Genomic DNA, 14,400 nt, shown 5'->3' on the forward strand with positions numbered 1-14,400 from the left:
ACATGTTTTTTCTTTGGTATTACATCACTAGAACATTCGTCTGAAAGCTGTATTAAAGTACAGGGCACCTAACCTCTCCCAGGTTCTGGTTATATTTAACTTGTATGGGTGTGCACTTTTCTCGCAGTATTCTCTGTGACGATGAAGGTCGGAATGACTTGTGGCATGGTTCCAAATGGTCTTCCGTCTTTCGTTCGAGTCTCAGTGTAATGCACCAGCTGAGCATAAGAGTGTCAGCATGAATGAAAGGGGGCGACCTTAATGTTCTCTTTATCTCATGTTCTTTATAATAACACGATTGTTCTTCATAAGCTTTGTGTTTTTGGTGGTGCTTATTTTGTAGATTCTCTTAAAATGTGAGAAAAATGTATCGTAGGATCTCTAGAAAATTCTGATAAATTCTCTTACGTGAGCGATAAATCGCTCGCGTAATTTTTTTTGCGCGTGTGTGGGCGTGTGCGCGTGCGATCGTACGCGTCTCCTGACCAGGCCTGCTTTAATAAAATAATTTTTCGGTTTTTTTAAAAGTGAAAGGAGAACAAAACGGAAAAAATCTAAACCTGCTGTATAACTTTTGAAACAACATCATATTTTGGTAAAAAGTAAAATATAAAAACAAGTTTCAAAATAGCATAAGCTTTTCGGTTAAAACCATCCTCAGTGCATACATAGATGTAATAAGTTTTAATGTGAACTTATTTTTACATAAGTATGAGTTTTTAAAAAAGTAATTTACATATATACAATAAAATATAACTACCCTCAAGAAGGCAATCATCATTTACTACATATATCGAAATACATTTTGTTATCACGCATGTATGTCAGCTGATAAACATTTTGTCATAACGTAGACGTATACATTTCTGTTCAACCAATCCATTAAAATTTATTACATCTATGTATGCAATGAGGATTGTTTTAACCGAAAAAAGCTTATGCCATTTTAAAACTTGTTTTATGTTTTACTTTTTACCACATTCATTCTATGGCGAGTTACTATAATAACACCATATTCTGTATTGAAACAGTAAACATAGCATAATTTTTAAAAACAGCACAAAAAATTTTTTTGCTGCATAACTACTTATTTTGCTAAACAAGAAAACAAATTTATTCATTTTTTTAAAAGGGAGATGATTTATTCATTTTTTTTTTCGCAACAAAAACATAATTAATTATCTGCAACGTTAAGCTGAGAATGATGATGATGATGTACATGATGTGAAAATACACAGAAGATATGCTTGTCGTAACACCCTCCTCAGAGATATATATTTGTAGGTTCTGGCACAAGGTGTTAAACCTCCAAAGAAAATCATCGATGTGACGATATTCTGGCACAAGGTGTCAATTTCTGTCCGAGTTGAAAATGTATTGATCAAAAATTCCTTATATAATAAATATGAGTGCGTCAAATTTGTCCAGAGATTTTAAAAATCCATCTCAAAATTATATAATAAAGATGCATACAAGAACCGTTAAAGAATTACGTGCAATTGCAAGGAGCCATGGTTTGACTCGTTATTTTAGGCTAATCAAGGCTGATCTAATCTCATTATTGGAAACACCACAAAGACCGCTAAGATCACCAAGATCATCAGGAAAAGTAATCAAGCCTGTGACGATATTACCCACACCTGAGGCAATGGATATATTTGAAAAACAGGAGATGTCAAAAAATCGATCGGTAGTGAAAAGTAAGATGCAAGGATGGTACGATTGGTTAATCAGCGCTGTACCGAAGCCTATAAAAGATCGTGTAAATAATGCTTACAAGAGCTTCAAGAGCATAATTAAGCAGTTGTACAACAAGGCACAATACATTGTGGCAAAACCTACGCTTCATGATAAAGTTGAAGAAGAGACCAAGGAAGACTACCTTGACGGTATCCATGATTTCTTCAAAGAGGGTAAAGAAGCCGATCACTCCTCAGGAACATAAACATGCACTGCACAAAACTTTTCGAAGTTTTAGAATACCCGGTGTTGAAAAAGCTGGCGTTGATAGCTATCTAGCACTGGTTCGGCCGCATGTGGAGCGATTGATTATTGAACAGGTGGAAGATATGGGTTCTGCCAAAGTGCAACTGTCAATGTGGATTATGTGGGAAAAAAAGATCATGCTTGCTGTTCAACCTAATGCAGAAGATTTTGATGGAGGAGTGGAGGATTTACACAATATGTATGCGAACATTGATCAATACCCAAGAGTTGAAAAGCCATTTAATAGCATACTAATGCAGGTATATCAAGGCAGTGATGTAAGTGAGCTGCTGGATAATATGTTTGCACAAATAAGGATTCATGTGGAAAATCCAGCGTTACCACAGCGAGGGTTTACAATCGATTGAATAATTCACCTAGATATAGATTTTCATAAACTACAGCTTACACAAGGTTATTCTATATAAAATTACCTAAACGGATCAGTGCAAAAAAGGCAATCATTAATCCAATAAACAATAATGAAGAGTGCTTTAAATGGAGTGTAATTGCGGCACTACATCATGAAGAGATCAGGATAGATGTGTAAAGAATACCTGAATTACAAGAGTTTGCAGATCAATACAACTGAGAAGGGTTAGAATTTCCACTAGACATTAAAAAAATAATAAAATTTGAAAATAACAACCCCAAGATTGCAGTCAACGTTTTATACACTTCGAGGACTAGCAGCATTAATATTTTGCGGAGATCTGACTATAACGCATCACATGAAAAACAGGTAAATCGCTGCTCATCGCAGATAATCAAAAGAAGTGCATCAAAAATCTCTTAAGGCTGTTGGGTAAAGGGAATTCTAAAAATAAAAAGCGATGCATTTCTGCAGGCCTTTAACTATGTAGAATCCAGGGACAAGCATTATAAATATTGCATAGATCACGAAGGGGTTAAAAATACAATGCCAAAAGAAAGTGAAAAATGGTTGAAATATCATGATGGTTATATGCAATTCAAGGTCCCATTTGCGATATATGCTGATTTTGAATCACAGTGCTACTACTGGCAGAAATTTTCGTGGTGTGCGTCTGTTAAATTATAAGTTGGATCTTGCACATTTTTACAGTGCTCCTGGATTGGCATGAAAAGCCTCATAAAATAGCACTGGAATTGAATTAGAACTTTTAACTGACCCCTATTTGCATTTAATGTTTGAAAAAGGTATTCGAGGCGGTATTGTGCAAGCTGTTCATCGCTATGCCAAGGCCAACAACAAATATATGGGCGACCAATATAATCCTGATGAAGAATCGTCGTACTTGCAATACCTCGATGCCAACAATCTCTAAGGATCACCAAACTGGTGAAGAAAAATAAGCACAGCCACCTATTGGAGGTCGATATGGATTACCCAGCGGAGCTCCATAAAAAACATAATGAGCTGCCATTCTTAGTAGTATCCTTCTTTTTCAAGGTGGCTGCAAAAATTGTTGAATTTGCGGCTAAGCACCTATGCATGGCAATTGCTGCTGCTGTTGCTCTTGTTGTAGGCTATATTGGGAAGAGAGGTAAAAGATCGTAAAAATAACGTTTCTTACTTTTTTAGCCATATGTAAAGCAAAATAACACCTATGCCGGTTGTAACTAGTACAATTTTGTTATCTGCATGTTGCTCAGCTTTGCGATTTATTACCTGGTGCTTCTTCGGAGCCGCTAGGCGACGCCCTACAGGTTTAGGGACCACGTGGCTCACCTGTGGCAGGCGGTGCTTAATGTCAACATGATTCGCGTTAATGTTAATCTTAGGATTTATACCGATAGAAAAATAGTCCTTGCTAATCAGAATTTTTTTTGTAAAATTCATGTTGTTTCCAATGTGAAGATTCATATCACTCGGGATCATATAGACGCCATAGGCAACACTAAAATCAACTTTGGATCTTGCATATTTCAACACATTCTGGAATTGAGCAATTTCCTTACCTATATCGCTATTTTTAATTATCAGACCCTTGAAGGTTGTTAAGTGCAATCGCTGAGCATCGAACACCGCCTTGGTTCCCAATTATCTCAGATCTTGCATGCGGCTGACTGTCAAGGATTAAGTAGGCATAAAATCTCACACTTTGTGATAATCGTTCAATACCGATGCAAATAAGACCTTGGCCTGTTTCAATAATCCAGCGGCTCCACAAGTCTTCATCAAAATAACTTAGGCCTGAACCAGGATAATCTTTGCGATGAAGTTGCCAACTAGTGAAGATGGTTTCATTCCTCCAGTTCTGTTCACCGCCAGGTACTCCAAATTGACAAGCTAATTGCTGGAGTTTCAGTTGGTTGAATGGGTTGTTTAAACGTCGAAAACTGGCTGAGCCAGGTAGTGATATTTCCAGTTGAGATAAAATTTTACGTATTTGAAAATATGTATGGAATCGATATACAGCAGGAACCATAGGCAGCTTAGCGTTTAGATTTTGCATTGAAATACTGCAGGAGGATGTTGCACAATAGACAGTAAAATTAAGTTGTATAGACCAGACTAGTGAGTTTACTAGTGAGGTTGTATAAGAATGGAATTCATAGTCAACAAATATATCTGAAATTTTACAGTGAAAGAGGACCCTTTATCATCAATAACAATGTTCTGCACCGTAAGATCATCCCCCCTTGAGACGTTCCAGATATCTTCCATGATTTGGTGCATACTTAGCGTTCGTGTTATACGAGTAAATATTCATGTTTTATTTTTAAAAGAAACATGAAACAACTCTCTATCACTGATATTGTTAACCCGACTATTTTTGATAAGCGCCTGAAGAATGGTACGAGGATTGCTCTAAAATCCATCAGTATTTGTGCTACCTGGCTGAACCTATTTAATAAGAATGAATTTAAAATTCTGAGGACGGGGCCTGACCAGAAGGTTACCACAATTAAAATAGAGGACCTGGCGAGTACTATCAACAAGCAAGCTGAAGGGAAAGCTATGATCTTTGTACTGAAAAATGGATTTTGCAGGCTTCGTGTAAATGATGGGTATACGGTTCATATCACAGAGAAACTCAAATATCTCATGGCAATACCAGATCCTGGTGATGTAGGCTTATATATGAAGGGCGAGTATGATGGTTACTGCAGGAATGATATATACCATAGGTTAAGACTAACCTGCCATCAGATTGATGAAGATAATTGCTTGTTTAAGAAATCCAAAATTCTTGCGATGCTTCCCACCAAAGAATTGAATGCTTGGGGAGATATGCTTACCTGGAACTTTGACACTCCAATCTACATTCCTTTGAACGCATCGACGGATGAATAACAGTTCATGCTAACCGACGAATATTACCATAAAGGGAATGTTTATTTTACGGGAATTATGATGCATTGGCTTATAGAATAAAAGAAGATGGATGATATAATGAAATTATATCCAACCTTACCACCAAATGCACCTGATGACAATACTATACACAATGAAAGTCAGGTCTATAGATTAAAAAAGATTGATGAAATTGAAAAGTTTCTACGAAGAGAGAGGAGCTACAGGGACAACCTTAACAAGCGATGCAAACATCGTGCAACTGCAGCTACAATAAGTGATACTTCAGTAGTCACCGCAATCACTGCTCTTGAACTCCCTTCAGTTGTAACCCTTACGGCAGGAGTTGGAATTCCAGTAAGTATTGCTTTAGCCTCAGCTGGAATCATCCTTGGGCTCTCTCCAGCTGTTGTGCATGAAGTGCAAAAAATCTTTGACTCAAAAGCTAAGAAACATGACACGATCAAGACTCTGGCTGAGGCCAAGTTAGACTCAATCTCGAGCCTTATTTCTCACATCTCGCATGAAGAATATCATTTCATTCTTAAAGAACTAGAACATTACCATAATTTGAAAGAACGGATTCAACTAAAATCAAAGCGTGTTGTAGAGACCATCACTGCCGAGCAACGTGAAGCCATTTTAGCTGAAGGTAGAAAACAAGATTTTTTACAACAAATCGCCTGCACTTCGATACCCCACCTGTCAATGTCACATAACTTATGAAGATCCACCAAAGTATTCTGTCCTGGAGTGATGGGAGTTCCAAATCAATATCTACCATAGTCAATCTCGCATCCTAGCACTTCATCAGTATCAGCATCGATTTCTATATTACCATCGTAGATCACCTTGCGCTGCTCTGCTTTAGCTTTGAAGCTTAAGTGTGTAATTAAAGCCAGAAGTCCGTACTCGTTACATGGTGGAAAATCAGTCTGAGTTCCAACATTTTTACGTAGTTTCTTCAGTACTGGCTTACCCTGCAGCGCTAAGATGAAATCATCCTTATTCAGCCCTGAATAACCCTTTATATCTTCCTCCTTTGCTATTGCACATAATTCTTTAACGGTTCTTGTGTTCATTTATTTTCATATAGTTCATTATCAACTATATAAACTAGAACTCAGTACTCTCATCATCCTCAGATTCACTCAAATAACTAGCGCCATACCTTTCAACCTCCTTGTATTTACACTCTTCCAAGTAGGCTTGCACATAATAATTGCGACCCTGTCTATAGATGCTTCCTAGCTTGATGATGGCCGTACATTCACAACCTTCCTCAGGTATCTTTTTTTATAAATTTTCTCCCATATTTGCACCTATCATATTCATCAAGTACATATTCACAATCATCGCACTGTTCTTTCATCGTTTTTATTTTATGTTTCTAACGATACATAAAATCCTGCTCTTTTCTAAATTACAAACACGATCCTCGAAATCTTTAATTGATCTATCATTCTCCTTCTCCTTCGACGATTCTTGCACTAAGGCTATAGCCATAAGTGGTAGAGAGATACCAACGCCGGCCATAAATATCATGACTACTGCATTTTTAGAACACTTCAAATTTTGATTTACAGTTGATACACATTTATTATGTATTATTATTTTTTTCTGGATTTGTCCGGAACATACTCAAGCATATGAGGATCCCTTTCAACTTTTTATTACACCTTTCCAGTGTTTTAAGATGGTCCGGAACACACCAGAACAGACAGGGAATATCTTCAACTACCCTGTTGCACATTTCTTGAGTCTTGATTTGATCCGGAACAAGCCCGATCATCTTGGGATCCTCTTCAATGGCTCTCATGCACAACCTCTGACTCTTGAAATAATCTGGAACAAACTCGAGCAGGAGGTGATTTTTTCAAAGGCTCTAGTACATATTTTCGGAGTCTTGAGATGTTCCGGGACATACTCAAGCATAGATGGGGCTTCTTTGGCCGCTTCCTCGCACATTTTCTGCGTCTTAAATAGATCCGGAACAAACTCGAGGCACCAGGGGCTATCTGCAACTGCTTTATTTCACATTTTTTATTACACATTGTTTTTAAATGATCTGGAACATTTTGAAACCAACTCATATTTATTATATAAGAAATTTTTGATCAATACATTTTCAACTCGAACAGAAATATATCGTTACACTCTGTTGGATATCGGTGAAGGTTTTGCGCATGCTCGGATGTTTGTTGGATTACTGTCTGATTTAGCGGAGTTTCAGAATTTAGTTAGCGCATGCGCAGAAACATATTAAAGGACTATGCTACAGGTGGGGAGTCACCAATGTTAACGATTTGAATTTGGGGGTTGAGACTTGTGCATGGACATGAATATTGGGGGAGAGGGTCGAAGGAGTGAGGTGAAACTTCATCGATATCGACGATTTTATTTAGGGGGTTAACACCTTGTGCCAGAAGCTACAAACATATATCTCTTCCTTTAAAGTTTTGTTAAGTTTAAAGAAAAGATTGCAATAAAATGTTCAAAAGGATAATATTTTTTTTAAAAAGTCTTTTAAACAAAAAACAAGCCCACAAAACTTTTTTAACAACAATAGTTGATGCGCAATTTATTTTGTGTGATGTTTTGTTGAAAAAAATAGCGTAGAATAAAATGTTAAAAAATATATTTTTTAAAACGGACTTTGAAAGATATAAAAAAGCATGCTTAAAAACATTTCTTAAAACAATAGTTTTTGTGCAATTTATTTTAATCTTTCACGTAGTTAAGGGGATTTTATTTTCGATAAGTTTTAACAATAAAACTCTCAAGTATAAGAAAATAATTACAGTATTGTTTTATGGTGGAGCTTTTGTTAGTTCACTTGCAACATAGCTCTTGCGAAGATTATTAAAGTAATTAGAATGAACAAAAGATTAAAGGTGTTGTATAGCGCGTACGCGGAAGGTTACATTAAAGACTCAATTTTTTTAAAGGATCAACATTAAATGCCACCATTAACTGTTGACATGATAGGTGTGGTTTATAATTAGTAGAAAATATAATTAAAAGTTAAATGCATCTTTTGTCACCGACATCATTTGGACCTGTGGCAGATTTATTAATATTTAGGCCAAAGCTACAATAATTTAGTGCAATATGCAATAGTAAAGAAAAGAAATTGCTAGCAAATTATTGCACCAATTTTTAATTTGTGAAACTTGTGAATTCAAGGGAATATAATTTAATAAATGATTTTGAAATTATTATAGGGATGTAAGATACGCAAGAAAAATATCTCAACATATTCTTGAGATTCTTAATATTTGGAGTGCAAAACATCAAAGAACCTTTTATAGTAGCTGGAACTAGCGGATTTTAAATTAAAATTACCAAATTACCAAAATAAAAAAATTCCCAGGTGCAAGCAAAAACATGAAATACTCAATAAAAAGTTCAAAATAAATTACCAAAGCAAAACTATTTCGTAACTCTCAAAACATCAAACTCCAACCAGAGGAAATAAATATGTGATACTCTCTAGGTAAATCAACCACTTCTATTTTCGAAGTGTATCAATTCGTATTTTATAAAACAATAGAATTTTGTGTAAAGTATTTCCAAAAATACGCATTCCGCATGTTTATAAAAACGAATTTTATATTCTTAAAATATAAAATTCCCATTTTTTAAAAATACCAAATACGAAATTCATATTTTTAAACTATGAAGTTAACTGTGTAACTAAAAATAATTTCGAACGATATGTTTTTGTTCAAAGTACAGTGATATCTTTAAGCTTTGTAATTTCCAGTTTTAATGATTTTAGAACGCAGTACATCTTTGTTAAATGCTTACAGGAACGTGTTGTAGTTTTTTAGAACGAAGTATAATGACTTTTGTGATTTTTACAGCTATTTTATAACCAAATACTGCAATTTTTAAGTTTCTACGAACCCATTGTCTTAACTTTAAACCAAAAAATGGCGGTGTCTAGGCTTTATACCACCATTTTTCGTCATCTAAGAACAATGCATCAATGAGCAAGTTTCATACTGCCATCAGGGTTCGAATTAGAAAAGTAAAGTCGGTTTGCAAAAAGTAAACCACCATCAAGATGTGGCCTGGGAACACCGTAGATCAATTACCATTGGCTTGTTCATTACTAGCTACTTGTTTTTCGAAGAAAATTTGTATTTTCTTGTGACCTGCAAGTTTTACTTTATTCTTGCGTTATTATTTTTTCTGGTGGAGACAAGTGGGGGACGTTTAAACTCGTGAACCCCAAAGACGAAAACTGAGTGTCTGAACTAGCGACTTTCTCAGTTTTAACTTTCTGGTTTCCGATAGCCAAAATAATGTAGCAAAAATGAAATAGTTTATTTTTGTAGCATGCTGTAAGAAAATTATATAAAAGTTTTCTATTGCCGTTCTTCGTTCTTGAACTTTTAAAACGCAATCTAAAAATGCTGTTCTAACTCTGCTTTTCGTTCTCAAACTTTTAAAATGTGATTTAAAAAAGCATTTTGATCGGTGCTTTTCGTTCTTAAATTTTAAAAACGCGATCTAAAAAAGCATTTCTATCGCTGTTAAAAATATTTGATTCACAATTTTATCACTTCCTTCGCAAAGTGATTTGCAAAAATGGCATTTCGATTCGCAAACTCTTTAAGCTTTAAAGTGACATTTTTTCATTATTTTAGAACAAATTACTGCAATTTTAAAGCTTTGCATGGTCGGTTACTTGTCATTCTAGAATGAAATACAGCGATTTTAAACTCATTGCAGTATAAAAGGAAAGGGCACACCTATAGTTTTTTCCACGGGTCACAACCTAATAGTTCTAAATTGACACAAGGAACGTTAAATTATTGCACATTCAATATGTGGTTCTCCAACCTTTGCAGAAATTTTACCTGCTGAAGGCGGGCAAAATAATTTTCTGAAAAAGTTGAAGAATTCATATTGCCCTCAGTATTGTGTGATGACAAGTACTTAATATACTGATGATTAGAAAAATAAAGAACCAGATCAATTTACTATAGTTCTTATTGCTCAGCTGGATAATGTTTACTGAAACTGTTGGCATGTGAGCAATCAGAAAATTCATTCAACATTTTCGCTCTATACAAGTCTTCTGTTCCATCTCTAACTTGCTTTCCTCTGGTCACTATTTTCAAATATGATTGCGCCACTTGCACTCTTCAAGCGAACATGTACTTGATTTGTTTCAGTGCGGCTATGTACCCTTCACGATTGTTACTAAAGCCATGCACAGCCTGTTTGGTTTGCCTTCAACGTGTTGTAGGAAATAAGTTTTCTTCTGCACATTTGTAAGATGAAACTGTTGGTGGACCATCCCGTGGAACTGCATGATGAACTCAATCCATTTTTTGGGTGACCCGTCAAATGGTTTTCTGTTTATCCTAGATGAGCGTTGCTGAGTTAGCAGTTCCATCGACATGTCTTTGTTATCAATCCACTCGTTTATCGGTTCTTCGGCTCTCTGCGAATACTTCTCGTGGATTCTGTTTGCACTTTTTGTGCTGTGTCAGCCTTTACAGGATTGGATTGTCTGAACATCTTTCGCTTTGATATTTCTTTTATTTTGATAGATCATATTTTCTCCCCTGTCATGTACAGTTGTCTTTGACTTTGAGTACATGGTTGTATCTTCACGATTATAGGGATTAGTACCCGCAAAAGTCAACTAAATGGAGGTTGGTGTAAGGTCTGTAGCTTTCATTGACGGAATCATAATAGTCGTTTAATACCGGCCCAAGTTCCAATGGTTTATTGTCTTGCTGTTTCTGTAAGTATTCTTTAATGTCTTACAGACATGTGCTCATGGACATGAAACCTCTTCAATCCAGTTGTTGTTTAAATCGTCTGAGTCTTCTTTAATATGAAGCATGTATTCCTCCTTTGCTTGACCCTTAGTGGGTGTGGACAATCAGCGAGATTCCTCAAGAGTGCAACAGCAACATAGTCCATTTGAGATAAGCGTTATGTGATGAACAGCAAATCAGAATCGAGTAAAGACAGCAAGCTACTTCGCAACTGCAACAGCAATGTAGGTCAGTAGAGATAAACGGTGTGTGAAGAACAGCAAAGCAGAACTGAATGAAGATGCTTCAAGTGTAACAGCAAGCTACTTTGAGACAACAACAAGAACTTGACAAATTTTGGGTAAACAGGAATAACAACTGTAGCAGCATGACAAACCTTTATAAACAGGAAAATAACGACTATAGTAGTACAACTAACGTTCAGTAAACAGCAAATTAACAACTGCCTTATCGGACAAAAAAATGTATTAAAAAAAATTATTTGCCGGACAAAAATTTTGTCACCTCCAAAAAATTTCGTCCATTTAAATTCTGTTTCAAAAACGGGTGAAAATATGAGAAACCATCAATGGGTTATGGCATAATAATCAAGTCAATAATAATAACAAATATCTTTGATTTATCAATTTTATTCTTACAAATAATTGTTTCTATAAATAATTGTTCAATCGCCTTTATTTCCTTCAAGTTCATCTCCATATTCGTCTGTGGACAAGTACGAAATTATCAGTGGCCTTTTTTTTTTTGCTTTTGCTCGATAACTTCACTACAGTCATCGCCATCAGTTTTTTTTCCACTGCAAAGAGGATTTCGTTGTCTTCATCGTCTTCATCGTCATCATCTTCTTCTCTGATTCCTTCATAATCTTACGAATACAAAGGTGTTGTGAACTGCTTCATTTTTTGTGTCAAAAACATTGGGCTCTGAAATGTCAACATCAAGGAATTTCTAAACCACCTGCGGGAATAGGTAACAGTTGGTATTGAGTGGAATGTACTAACCTATCTATTTTTCCGCTCTCCTCTTTCAAAAAGAAGAATACATGCCTACATATTTCTCTCAGAACATGTCCTACAGTTTTTAGTTGTGGTGAAGTCTTTCCAACCATTTGATAGCACAACAATATGGATCGATTTTTTTGGACATATTATTGTCCTCGATTTCAACAGAAACAAGGTCGCCTTTTTTAACATCACTCCAAATGACGTTTTTGTACACATGGTATCCACGACCCGCAACTGTTAATTGGAATCTATATGCCATTTTTCTCTAAAATTTCTTATCCTTGCAAGCAAGTCGTAGAGTAAATGTGTTTTATTGCAATAATAAACAAATCATGCAAATTCGAATGTTTGTTTGTTTTTTTTCAACATCAAACATTGTATTGCCTGAAGACGTGTTGTTTTGTTTTGGTAAAAGACAATTAAAAATTTATTTTTTGAATGATGGATAAGGAAACGTCTGTTTTATATTTCAAGAAGCGTGAAATAGCAACTTCTGATAAAAGCAATGATGTAATTACCAACGTCGTAAAACCTGCCATTTAAGATGTTAGGAATGCTGAATTAAAACTTGTTGTGGAAGAAATTGAAGCTTCTTGTAGTCAACGGCATAGTTACCAGAAAACAATTCCTGCAACTATAAAAAAGGAAGTTGGTTCATATGCGCATTGGTTAATGAAACAGCTGCAGCAATTAAAAAGTTTTCTTCAAAGTATATATACCAAATATACTTCAATTGGACAACTGTAAATTCCTGGAAGAGCAAATGGAAACCTGGTGACCTTAAAACATTTAGAACAGCAGGTAGACCCAATTTGTTAGACGGAAACCTTCTGAAAAGGTGAAAAACATTGCAATTGGCGCGAGGGCAGCGGGTGGAGTATTCAACATAAGACTTATTCTGAACACTGCAAAAGGTGTCGTCAAAGCAAACAATCCAAATGTTTTAAAGGAATACGGTGGAAGTTTGAAGCTCACTGGTCGATGGGCAAGAGGAGTGCTTGAAAAATTAAATAGAAGCAAGAAAAAAGGGACAACTTGCAAAGTGGAACCGTCATTGCAATTCCTTGCTGAAGAGAAGTTTACCTTCCAAAAGTCGAGCTTAACTGTTATCATGGAACACGATGTACTTGAATCCTTAGTCTTAAATTTAGATCAAACATCACTTTCGTATGATTCCTCTGGAAAGTACACGTTCAGTTTCAAAGGTGCCACAAATGTACCAATAAAGGGTGTTGACGATAAAAGGAAAATCACCGGAACATTTGCTTTTTTCTTACGGGTAAATTTCTGCCTCTCTAACTCATTTACAAAGGAACAACTAAGCGCTCTTTAACAAAATTTGAATTTACCAAGTCATTATCAGTCAGCTTTACACAAAACCACTGGTCAAACACTGAGAAGTCGATCGAGTTTTGGAACAAATTATCTTTCCTTACCTATTGAAGGTCAAAAAAGAAATGGGATATCTAAAGGAGCAGTATTCTACATACATTTAAAGGTCAGGACAATGATACACTTAGGAACTCTGTGCAGAAAACCATTGTTAAATAGTTATTGTTCCACACAATTTGACTAATAAATTTCATCCGTTGGACATTAGCATCAACCAAGCAGCAAAATCATTTATCAAGAATCTGTACAATGAATGGAATTAGTGGCAACGCAACTTAATCAAAGCCTTGCTCCAACTGATATTAAAATTTCGTCCAAGTTGTCAGATCTCAAACCGCTACATGCATCATGGATTGTCCAGCTGTATGAACATTTATGCACACAACCAGAAATGATTACACAGGGATTCGATGCTGCAGGAATTACTGAGGCTGTCAAAAACGCTCAATATATATATGAAAAAGTGGAAAATTTTAGATGTTAAAAAATAAATATGGTTTTCGAAATGATTGTTTTTTTGCCTTATCCCATAATTTTCTTTGGGTGATATTTTTTTTTATAACACACAACCAAAATTTCCACCAGCTACCTTTAGACAAAATGTTTACGCTGGACAAAATATTTCGTCAGACAAAATTTTTGTCACCTTCGAAATATTTCGTCACTTTTGTCTGACATTTTTTTGTCCGATAAGGTGTTCCAAAAATAAATAACAATTTTCACCGACAACAGCGTGACAAACGTTCGTCAAACAGGTAAATAATAACTATAGCAAAAAGACGAGTGTTCAGAAACAAAATAAACTGTTCCAAGAATGACTAACAATTCTTACCGACAACAGCATGACAAACATTTGTTAAACAGGTAAATAAGGTCTATGACAATTCTCACTGATAACAGTATGACAAACATTCAGTAAACATGCGTAACAACAGCA

The 14,400-nt window shown here is 35.5% G+C and overlaps 1 protein-coding gene across 2 annotated transcripts in view; it reads left to right on the forward strand.

The window, feature by feature from the left end:
* LOC130636056 (intermembrane lipid transfer protein VPS13D-like) overlaps positions 1–14,400 on the forward strand; it is a 73,320-nt gene that overhangs the window by 8,001 nt on the left and 50,919 nt on the right. The window lies entirely within an intron of this gene.

The sequence above is a fragment of the Hydractinia symbiolongicarpus genome, chromosome 3, assembly GCF_029227915.1.
Source record: "Hydractinia symbiolongicarpus strain clone_291-10 chromosome 3, HSymV2.1, whole genome shotgun sequence".
In the NCBI taxonomy this organism is placed as follows: domain Eukaryota; kingdom Metazoa; phylum Cnidaria; class Hydrozoa; order Anthoathecata; family Hydractiniidae; genus Hydractinia; species Hydractinia symbiolongicarpus.